Here is an 11,771-nt window from a genome sequence, read left to right on the forward strand (position 1 = left end):
GTGTGAGATGCTAGAGTGTGTGCCAACCTCCTCGCATTCGAGTGAGCACATCTATTTGGAGGGGCACAAAAGGCAGTCACGCTCGAGCATTCTGACTTATGCATATAAGAACAAGAGCCCCGCCAACATGTCCATCATTGAGGAAGCAAGTGATTCACGACGTGAACGTGTGCCCGTTTGCGTTACCCCGATGAAAGTATGGAATTGGGAAGTTAATCAGGTCGAAGACTGTAGAAGAGCACTGTAGCAATTACTGTAACAACACTGTTCACAGCCGGCCGAGAAATCAGAGAAACAGAGAATCCACACGGGCGTGTGGAAATTATCCACGCCCGTGTGGAAATTCCGCACGGGTGCGTGTATCTTCCACGCCCCTGGAGTTGCCCGATTCCAGCCCTATTTAAAGCCGATTCAGCCTTGATTTTGGTATTCTTTTCTCCATCTTTTCCCCAACTTGTGAGAGAGCTTCGGCTAGGGTTTCGAGGGGTATTGAACAAGGTTTTGGAGAGGTTCTACGGCTCCGACATCGTGATTCCATTAGGAAGAAGGTTGGTATGGGAGCTTCCATCGAGGCGTATCCTATACCCGACGAAGGAATACTTGGACGACGAGTAGAGAAATTTCCACAAGACCATCGACATGACCATCGAGGGGGTTTCTTTATGGATTCATTGCTTTTACATTCGATTTCTTTGATTGTACTAAGCTCCATGGAGAGTTAAACCCCTAGTGGGTACTTAGATGATTGTGAACCCTAGGATGTATTCGTTTCATTGAACTTCTTTATTATGCTTTCAATAAATTGATGTTTATTGTGAGTTCTAACCTTGAATGCTTGATTGTATGAACATTTCCTCTAGAGTGACACTAGGGTTGAGAGTTCTTATTGGTAACCTTGTGAGTGAGTGACACACCACTAGCGTTAGACAAAGCTAGGTTGGAGAGGGTTGAGATGGTGAGTCGAGAGGTACAGGAGCGTCCCCTTTCCCCTCCTATGTGATAGATTGTACCTCCGTTCCTCGAGTTCTTTGTGGCCATAATGGAGTGAATGGTCTAAGGGATGAACCTCCGCTGGGGCCTAGTTGCACGTGCAATGGAGTGAAGCGTTGAGAGGATTTTAGTATCGAGGGATTAATTGTGGCTAGGGACCTTCCACCTGGACCAAAGGGGTAGGTCTATATTTAGGAAGAGATTTATCACTTGGAATCCCTAGAGCTCATTGCAACTCTATGCGAGTGTGAGGTGTTGAGATTGTTCGATTTCTCCTCCGGGATATATATAGAGTTAGGCATAGTTGACCTTAGATTTGGGACTATGTATGTAAGGATTTGCACGACTCACCATTGCATTGATTAGGAAGTATAATAGAGAGTTCTTGCACTTGAAGCGATCATCCAAGGTGAAGCATTATCCGAGTACCCCATTCTTTATCGATTGCCTTACCCTCTTCTTACTTTTGCTCTTTCACTTGTTGTTTTTATTGTTGAGAATTGAATCAATTTCACACTTATCACTATTGATATTCCACATAGCTAAGAATCAAATTAAGTATTTTCACTCCCTACTCCCTGTGGATTCGACCCCGCTCACCTTGGATTATTACTTCGACAAGCCCGTGCACTTGCGGGATATAAGCAAGGGGACCTTGTCAAGTTTTTGGCGCCATTGCCGGGGAGCTAGGCGTTTAGAGATACTTTGCACTTTGTTTTCTTAGCTATTTCATCACACATTCTATTCCATATCTTCTTATTCTATCATTTTTCTGATTTTCTTTTTCTTTTTCTTTGGTACAGCTCCAGGTTATGACCCGAGGGAATCCATCAATATTGATTGAAGGAGACCCTGAGCTTGAACATACACTTCGAAGGAAAGGGAAAGAACTTGTACAAGAACAGCCTAATCCAGCTGATTTGGAAGTAGAAGGATCTGACAACATGGCGGAACAGAATGAGCAACAACGGACACTAGCTGATTATGCCAGACCTTCAGTGTTGGGGACACAATCGAGTATTGTGCGTCCCCCAATTACAGCTCAGAATTTCGAGCTAAAGCCGGCATTCATCCATATGCTGTAGTAGTCCGCACAATTCAACGGTTTGGCCGATGAGGATCCAAACAGTCACATAGAGAGCTTCCTCAAGGTGTGTGACATGCTGAAGATCATTGGTGTGACGGATGATGCCATCAAATTGAGAGCCTTCCCATTTTCCTTAAAGGGGAAAGCAAAGCAGTGGCTACACTCATTGCCTAGGGCATCAATCACTACATGGGAGGAGATGGTAGAAGCTTTTCTAGCACGTTATTTCCCTCCTGGAAAATTAGCCAAGCTTAGGAATGAGATCTCATCCTTTATGCAATTGGAATTGGAGTCTCTATTTGAGACATGGGAACGGTTCAAGGAACTCCTGCGCAAGTGTCTGCAACACGGATTTCCGGAGTGGATGATTGTTCAAACCTTCTACAATGGGTTGAATGCAGGTACAAGACAACTCTTGGATGCGGCGGCAGGAGGTATCTTAGGTAGCAAGACCCCCGACGAGGCTCGTCAATTGATTGAGGTAATGGGGTTAAATAGCTAAGAGTGGAATGCGAGGTAGAAGAAAAAGGTGGCCGGTCTCCATGAAATTGATGCGGTAACATCATTGGCGGCCCAAGTGGAGAGTTTGAGTAAGAAGCTAGATCTTATAGCTTCAAATAGAGTTGCGGCCGTAACCAATTGCACCGGTTGTGGTGGAGGACATGCTCCCTCCGATTGCCCAATCATCATTGGTGATGTTTCTTCAGTTGAGAATGTCAACTTTGTAGGTAATAGAATGAGACCTCAAGGGAATTCATACAGCAACACCTACAATTCAGGTTGGAAGAATCATCCCAACTTTTCATGGAGTAATCAAGGACCACAGAAGACCATGGGGCCATCGGGGTTCCAACAACAACAACAAGCCCCTCAAGTGGAAAACAGAATTTTTGGCTTGGAAACCCGAATGACAGATTTGGAGAAGCACTTGGCTAGATTTGTTCAATCGGCAAATACAAGGTTTAAATCAGTCGAGGCTACACTTCGCAATCACACCACCTCCTTGCACAACCTTGAAAATCAAATTTGGCAAATTGCGAAATCTCTTTCCGAAAGGCCACATGGGAGTTTACCAAGCAACACGGAAACCAACCCGATAGAACATGTGAAGGCGATCGCTTTGAGAAGCGGTAGTGAGGTTGAAGGGAGGCTTCCGAGTGAGAAACCGAAAGAACATACACCCGAGGTCGTAGAGGTTGACAAGAGAGCAAGCAAGGAGAAAGAGGTGGCACCCCCACCTTTTAAGCCAAGAATCCCTTATCCCTCTAGATTGAATAATTACCAAGGGGATGAACAGTATAAGAAGTTCCTGAGTTTGTTCAAGCAACTCCACATCAACATTCCTTTTGTTGAGGCTTTGGCTCAAATGCCTAAGTATGCGAAGTTTCTTAAAGATCTATTGACCAACAAGAGGAAATTGGAGGAGAGTGCTTCAGTGGTGCTTGATGCTTCATGTTCGGCGGTGTTACAAAAGAACATGCCGAACAAGAAGAAGGACCCGGGAAGCTTCATTATCCCGTGTAACATCGGCAACTTAGGTGAGGAAATGGCATTGACGGATTTAGGAGCGAGTATCAATGTCATGCCATACACTTTTTTCCAAAAGCTAGGTTTCCGTCAGCCTAGGCCTACTCAGATGACTTTACAATTGGCGGACCGAATGGTATGACATCCGAGAGGCATCATTGAAGACGTGCTTGTCAAGGTGGACAAGTATATTTTTCCGGTTGACTTTGTAGTGCGAGATGTCGATGAGGATGCAGAGGTACCCTTGATACTTGGGAGACCGTTCTTGCGGACTTCCAAAGCATTGATTGACATGGACGGTGGAGAGCTCACATTGAGAGTCGGAGACGATAAGCTCACTTACCGCCTTGCTGAAGCCATGCGGCATTCTCTCGATTTTGATGACACTTTGTATTTTCTAGACACTACTTATGAGATTGTTGATGAATATATACGGGAAATGTTCAACCCGGATCCGTATGAAGGTTTGTTCGACCAAGAGGAGAGCAATGAAGAAGTACTGATGCTTGGTTCGAATGGAGAGGAAACATCTACCCCAGGAATCTTGAAGAAGGTGCTCCAAAAAATGAAGAGGGCTCGAAGACGCCACCAAAAACGCCCCAAGACTGTTGGAGACGTACATGAGCCAAAGGAGTTGGACGAACAATTGCTTGGTGGTCCGAAGTCCGCTAGTACACCCTCTACCCTCAAGAGACTTTGCTCATCATGCTTTCAAGTTATGGATAAGAGGGCAACTTTCATTCATGAACCCCCGTGAGGTAAGAAAAGATACGTCAAGCTTAGTGACGTTAAACAAGCGCTTCTTGGGAGGCAACCCAAGTGTTTACTGTTTTCTTACCTTTTAGTTTAGTTTGCTTGCATGAATAAATTATTAAGTGTTGGTGTTTAAATTTTTGAGTGCTTGTGCTGTGATTTTATTGTAGATCTTTAAAAGAATTCATTGTTGGTTTTGTTGTGAGTTGGTGAAGTTTGGTCGTTTGAGTTTTATATTGTGTTTTCCTCTGGTAAATTTTGCATAACAGAGCAGGCTCTGAGTGTGTGGACATGTTCTGATTAATTCTGCAGAGCCTGCAGGTTTTTCTAAGTCATCCAGAGAAAACACACGGGCGTGTGGAATTTCCACACGCCCGTGTATGTTCACTGGGAGCTCATCCAGAGAAGGCGCAGGGGCCTGCGACTACCCGTGTGGACGACCATGCAACTGGCGCACGCCCGTGGGTAATTTCCGCATGGCGTGTGAGTTCCTGCAGAGTTGGGAAGTTTTTCCCGAGAGCACACAGGGGCGTAGACTCGCCCCTGTGGGCAACCTTGTGGACCACGCACGAGCGTGGGTAATTTCCGCACGCCCGTGCAAAACTCTGCAGGTTGCTCCCTCCATCCCGAGAAAACACAGGGGCGTGCGGCCGCCCCTGTGAGTTGGGGCATGTGAATAACCACGCCTGTGGAAAATTGCCGCACGGGCTTGTGTTAGAATTGATATTTTTCTCGGATGATCCGGGAAGCCACAGGGGCGTGCGTCCTCCGCTGTAGGTCGGGCGCACGGGCATGGATATTTTCCGCACGCCCGTGTGATATCATTCAGAGTCAAAGGAGCGTTTTCCCGAGAAAGCACAGGGACGTGTGTACGCCCCTGTGACGCTCTCGAAGTGAGGCGCACGGGCGTGTGTAATTTCCACACGCCCATGGGAGTACACAGAATTTCAAGAGACGCGATTTTCTGCTTAAAAACCTTGTGATCCGTCTCATTCTTCATCTCCAGTCGCTGGAAAACGGTTCCGAATTATCTTTCCAACCCTTCATCATTATTTGGAGGAATTTTCTTCGCTAATCTTACCGAATTTCAGACGTGTTCATATTCATCTTTTCGGTAATCCTTTTATTCTCTCTTCTTTGCCAATTATGGTTTTTCACGGATTGAATACTTTTAAATGCGGGTTTTCATGCATGATGGATGAGTAGTATGCATTTAGAAGTTATTTTAAAGTGAATTGTTAAGATTTGTTGTACACCTGTGCGGAAGTATCTTGCTCTGCAGTTCCACACGGGCGTGGGTAATTTCTACAGGCCCGTGTGGATTTCTGCAGTATATTGTTTCTAAGATTTTTGATTGTTTCTTCTTTTGTACTACAGATATGGCACCTCGCGCAAAGAAGAACGAAGTGAAGCGCCTCAGACTCACCTCACCCGAACCGGTACATGTGGAATTCTCGAATCCCGAGCATCAGGCTCACTTCGAGAGACTTTCAGCACTTGGGTTTGGTCAGAATTGCTTCGCGGATGTACAAGTGCTTCGAGATATTCATCATGGGGACAAGTTGATTAATGAGATTGATGAGATGTTGGCAGTGGGAAGCTGGAGGAGGCTGTTGACGATTAGTGAGCCAGCTTACCACGCACTGACGCTAGAGGTTTTAGCGTCCTTTAAGTTTCGATTACTGCATGGGAGAGTCGACACTACAGAGGTGATACAGTTTCAGGCATTCGGACATCAATTCTCCATGAGCATCACTGAGTTTTCGATTAGGATGGGCCTGTACGATGCCGCCTATACAAGTACCGTGGAGTATGGCCGACTACCAGTGGACTTTCCAGTGTCAGTCACCCCTTATCATGCGTACAGGATTTTGTGTGGATTTGGAGATTACGAACCGGGATTGTCAAAGGCCTCTAGTTTATCCCAGTTCAGTTACAGATACGTACACGTAGTCATCAGTAGATCCGTGTCAGGTCGAGCAGATAACACAGCCGCTTTGACCAGGCTGGATCTTCTTTTCTTATACTCCATGGCCCGCAATGTACCACTTCACTTAGGATGCATTTTAGCAGATGTTTTGCAGTACCAGGGCCATTCGACGAGAGTGGGTCTACTATTTGCTGGCCCTTATATCACCAGACTCATTCTGGGAATGGGTTTGGGCAACGCTCTACGTGGAGCTGAGAGGACAGTTGTACCCACCCCTCTTACATTCGATATGATCAGGATGATGGGATTGGTATGGAGGTTTGGGCCAGGGACTTACATTCTCACTACAGCTACTGCTGAGACCACCAGGAGCGAAAGAAATACTGCGGGGGGTATCCAGCAGCATCCTCCATCTTCTATAGCACCGGGTACTCGAGCCTATGACCGTATTGAAAGGCTGGAGACCGATGTTAGAGAGATTCAGACTGAGACAGCGGAGCTCCGGGCTATGCAGTTGACTCAGTACACAGATCTTATGGCCCGATTCGATTTCCTTCGAGATCTCCTGAGACTCGGACCGTCAGCTCCCCCAGCACCAGAAGACCCACCATGTGCTTCCACTTCCACAGTAGCAGCACAAGAGCCTGAGCGCAGCACCGACACTTGACTTCTTCTTCTTTCCTTTCATGCATTTTACTTTATCTTATTTTCTTATTTTTAGACTTGTTCACTCAGAAAGGACTTTCCTTCTGATTTTATGTTATTTTGCATTATCGAGTTGTATTCATTGCTTCATCTTTTATACACTCGAGTTATTTTTGTTTTTCTTGAGCTTTACTGAACCCCCTCATGTATGCGTGCAGATGGTCTTGTCTTCTTGGAAATTGAGACTTAGTCATGGGCACGGCCAAGGTGCTTTGGCACTTGGCAGTGCGAGCTTCACAACCCGTTGGAACACTACTCCCAATGAATTAGCTCCATTAAACGCAACACTAGGAGTAAGGGGAGTATTGTTTTGATTGCTTCTCCCACATATATTTTTTATTTATATACATTATGAGTGAGCTTGCATGTGTACATTGAGGACAATGTACAACTTAAGTGTGGGGGGGAGTTTCATAGTGCACACATCATTTCTATTGTTCTTGATTGATATATGCTCACATAGCCAATGGCGGTTCACCCTGGTTGCAATGATTGTATTCTTAAGTTTAGGAAAATTTTTAACATTGAATGTTTTCATGCTCTAGTTCTTGCTTGAATTTTTAGGAATTTTTGCCCGATTTACACTTAGTGCACTACTCACTCTTTGAACTCTATTGGAAACTCATGTTCGATGTTAAAGGGACTAGTTAGGTTTATTTTCTTGTGCTAAATTATAAAAAAAAAATAAAAATGAAAATGAAAATGAAAAGAAGGAACAAAATAGTTTTATTGTTTATTTGAATTGTTGGGCGGAAAGAGCTACCACATATGAAGTATGAAGCTACTCTCACAAGTTGGATACTAGTTATGCCCTAATGAGAGAAAGAGCTATCTCATAGGATGAGTGAAAGCTACCACCTGGGTAGAAAGAGCTACAACCTCGAAAGTGTGAAAGCTACCTTAGCGGTCGCTTTGGAAAGGGCTACCTTAGAGGATGTGTGAAGCTACTACCATCTTTTAAAATTTTTATCACTTGTGTAGATAAATAAGTCCCTTGCACTTAGAACTTTGAGTGAGTTCACACTCTTACATGAAATTCAGGTTTGTTATCCTTCTTGGTTCAAGTTTTTAGCTAGAGCATTGATTTTTCGTATTTAGTGTTGAAATTTCCCTTACTTGTAGAATGCTATCTTTTGTATACTTTGGTGAACCTAAGGCCAAGCACTTTCAATATTTTCTTCATGGATGCACAGAATGTTTTAATGTTTGCTTGAGGACAAGCAAAAGCTTAAGTGTGGGGGAGTTTGATAAGTGCTTGTGCGATATGAATGTGAAGCGTTCATTCCTTATGTTAAGCATTACTTTCCTCAGTTTTCTACATTAATATGTGTTTTTATGTTACTTTTACGCAGGTAGGGTTGTGAGGCCGAGTATGAAGGAAATGGGCCAATGTGGATCATAATGCACCTATTTTGGAGGAGATCTTGTTAAGGTTCAAACGCGAAGACATAGGTCAGGTGTGAGATGCTAGAGTGTGTGCCAACCTCCTCGCATTCGAGTGAGCACATCTATTTGGAGGGGCACAAAGGCAGTCACGCTCGAGCATTCCGACTTATGCATATAAGAACAAGAGCCCCGCCAACATGTCCATCATTGAGGAAGCAAGTGATTCACGACGTGAACGTGTGCCCGTTTGCGTTACCCCGATGAAAGTATGGAATTGGGAAGTTAATCAGGTCGAAGACTGTAGAAGAGCACTGTAGCAATTACTGTAACAACACTGTTCACAGCCGGCCGAGAAATCAGAGAAACAGAGAATCCACACGGGCGTGTGGAAATTATCCACGCCCGTGTGGAAATTCCGCACGGGCGCGTGTATCGTCCATGCCCGTGGAGTTGCCCAATTCCAGCCCTATTTAAAGCCGATTCAGCCCTGATTTTGGTATTCTTTTCTCCATCTTTTCCCCAACTTGTGAGAGAGCTTCGGCTAGGGTTTCGAGGGGTATTGGCCAAGGTTTTGGAGAGGTTCTACGGCTCCGACATCGTGATTCCATTAGGAAGAAGGTTGGTAGGGGAGCTTCCATCGAGTTGTATCCTATACCGGACGAAGGAATCCTTGGACGACGAGTAGAGGACTTTCCACAAGACCATCGACATGACCATCGAGGGGGTTTCTTTATGGATTCATTGCTTTTACATTCGATTTCTTTGATTGTACTAAGCTCCATGGAGAGCTAAACCCCTAGTGGGTACTTGGATGATTGTGAACCCTAGGATGTATTCGTTTCATTGAATTTCTTTATTATGCTGTCAATAAATTGATGTTTATTGTGAATTCCAACCTTGAATGCTTGATTGTATAAACATTTCCCCTAGAGTGACACTAGGGTTGAGAGTTCTTGTTGGTAACCTTGTGAGTGAGTGACACACCACTAGCGTTAGACAAAGCTAGGTTGGAGAGGGTTGAGATGGTGAGTCGAGAGGTACAGAGCATCCCCTTTCCCCTCCGATGTGATAGATTGTACCTCCGTTCCTCGAGTTCTTTGTGGCCATAATGGAGTGAATGGTCTAAGGGATGAACGTCCGCTGGGGCCTAGTTGCGCGTGCAATGGAGTGAAGCGTTGAGAGGATTTTAGTATCGAGGGCTTAATTGTGGCTAGGGACCTTCCACCTAGACCAAAGGGGTAGGTCTATATTTAGGAAGAGATTTATCACTTGGAATCCCTAGAGCTCATTGTAACTCTAGGATTGTTCGATTTCTCCTCCAGGATATATATAGAGTTAGGTATAGTTGACCTTTGATTTGGGACTATGTATGTAAGGATTTCCATGACTCACCATTGCATTGATTAGGAAGCATAATAGAGAGTTCTTGCACTTGAAGCGATCATCCTAGGTGAAGCATTATCCGAGTACCCCATTCTTTATTGATTGCCTTACCCTCTTCTTACTTTTGCTCTTTCACTTGTTGTTTTTAATGTTGAGAATTGAATCAATTTCACACTTATCACTATTGATATTCCACATAGCTAAGAATCAAATTAAGTATTTTCACTCCCTACTCCCTGTGGATTCGAACCCGCTCACCAGGGATTATTACTTCGACAAGCACGTGCACTTGCGGGATATAAGCAAGGGGACCTTGTCAGTAGCGGAACATCCGTTTTCCCTTACGATGTGATTTATCTTACCTCCATGTTCCAAGAGTTCTTTGCAGTCGTGATAGAGTGAAGTGCTAAGAGATAAACTCTACTGGGGCTTTGATAAGAGCTTATGCGATAAGAATACGAAGTGTTCTTTCCTTGTGTTGAGCATTACTTTTCTCTGGTTTTAACGCTATTATGTGTGTATTTATGTACTTTCATGCTGGAAGGGTTGTGAGGCCAAATATGAAAGAAAGAAGCCAATGTGGGTTGTAATGCACCAATTTGGATAAAATCTTGCTAAGGTTCAAACGCGAAGACATAGGTCGGGTTTGAGATGCGGGAATGTGTGCCAACCTCCTCGTAGTCAAGCTAGTACAACTATTTGGAAGGGCACAAGGGCAGTCACATTCAAGCATTCCGACTTGTGCATATAGAACAAGATTTCGACCAACATGTCCGTTATTGTAGAAGCAAAGCGATCCACGACGTAAACGTGTGCCCGTTTGAGTTACCTTGATGAAAGCATGGATTCGGGAGTATTTCTTGCCGGTACTGTAGTGGGGTACTGTAGTAAAACTGTAGCAAGAATACTGTACCAGCACTGTTCACAACTGCCCGAGAAAACAGGAAAACAGAGAATCCACACGGGCGTGTGGAAATTCCACACGCCCGTGTGAAAAATCCACAAGGGCGCTCACACGAGCGTGTGGATTCCGGATTCCAGCCCTTTAAAAGCCGATTTCAACCCCGATTTCAGCATTCTTTTCTCCATCTTTTCCCCAATTTGAGAGAGGGCTGCAACAAGGGTTTTGAGAGGTATTGTCTAGGGCTTTGGGGAGGTTCTACGGCTCTGACATCGCGCACCGTTTGGAGGAAGGTTAGTGGGAGAGCTTTCGTCAGCACCGATCCGGCGAGGTGTATCCTAGGCCGTACAAAGGGACCCTTTCGACGAGTAGAAGACTCTCTACAAGACCATCATCATGATTAATGAGGGGGTTTTCTATGGATGCTTTGTTTTTACATTCGATTTCATTGATTGTATCTATCTCAATGGAGAGCTAAACCCCTAGTGGGTACTTGGGTATTTGTGCACCCTAGGATGTATTCATTTCATTGAATCTCTTTATTATGCTTTCAATTAATTGATGTTTATTGTTAGTTCCAATCTTGTATGCTTGATTTTATGAATACTCCTCTAGAGTGACACTAGGGTTGAGAGTTCTTCTTAGTAAGTCTTGTGAGTGAGTGGCACAGCATGAGAGTTAGACAAAGCTAGCATGGAGAGGGTTGAGAGGGTGAGTCGAGAGGTAGTGGAGCGTCCCCTTTCCCATCCTGTGTGATCTATCCTATCTTCACATTCCAAGAGTTCTTTGCGGCCATAGTAGAGTTAACAGGCTAAGGGATGACCTACCGCTGGGGCTTAGTTGCGAGTGCAACGGAGTGAAGCGTTGAAGTGATTGTAGCATCTAGGGCTTAGCTGTGGGTAGGGATCTTTCATCTGGACCAAAGGGTTAGGTCTATACATAGGAATAGGGTTTATCATTTGGGATCCTTAGAGCTAATTGCAATTCTATACGAGTGCGAGGTGTTGAGATTGTTCGATTTCTCCTCCGGGACATGTATAGAGTTAGGCTTGGTTAACCTTAAATTTGGGACTATGCAATTAAGGATTTCCAAGACTCACTATTGCATT

General features: G+C 44.6%; 1 non-coding gene across 1 annotated transcript; it reads right to left on the reverse strand.

Annotated features, from left to right (window-relative positions):
- Window positions 1–2,324: 2,324 nt before the first annotated feature.
- LOC120283078 lies at window positions 2,325–2,431 on the reverse strand. The gene has a single exon (XR_005543080.1). It is a non-coding gene; the product is annotated as a small nucleolar RNA R71 (small nucleolar RNA).
- Window positions 2,432–11,771: the final 9,340 nt, after the last annotated feature.

Source organism: Dioscorea cayenensis, chromosome 18 (assembly GCF_009730915.1).
Source record: "Dioscorea cayenensis subsp. rotundata cultivar TDr96_F1 chromosome 18, TDr96_F1_v2_PseudoChromosome.rev07_lg8_w22 25.fasta, whole genome shotgun sequence".
Classification (NCBI taxonomy): domain Eukaryota; kingdom Viridiplantae; phylum Streptophyta; class Magnoliopsida; order Dioscoreales; family Dioscoreaceae; genus Dioscorea; species Dioscorea cayenensis.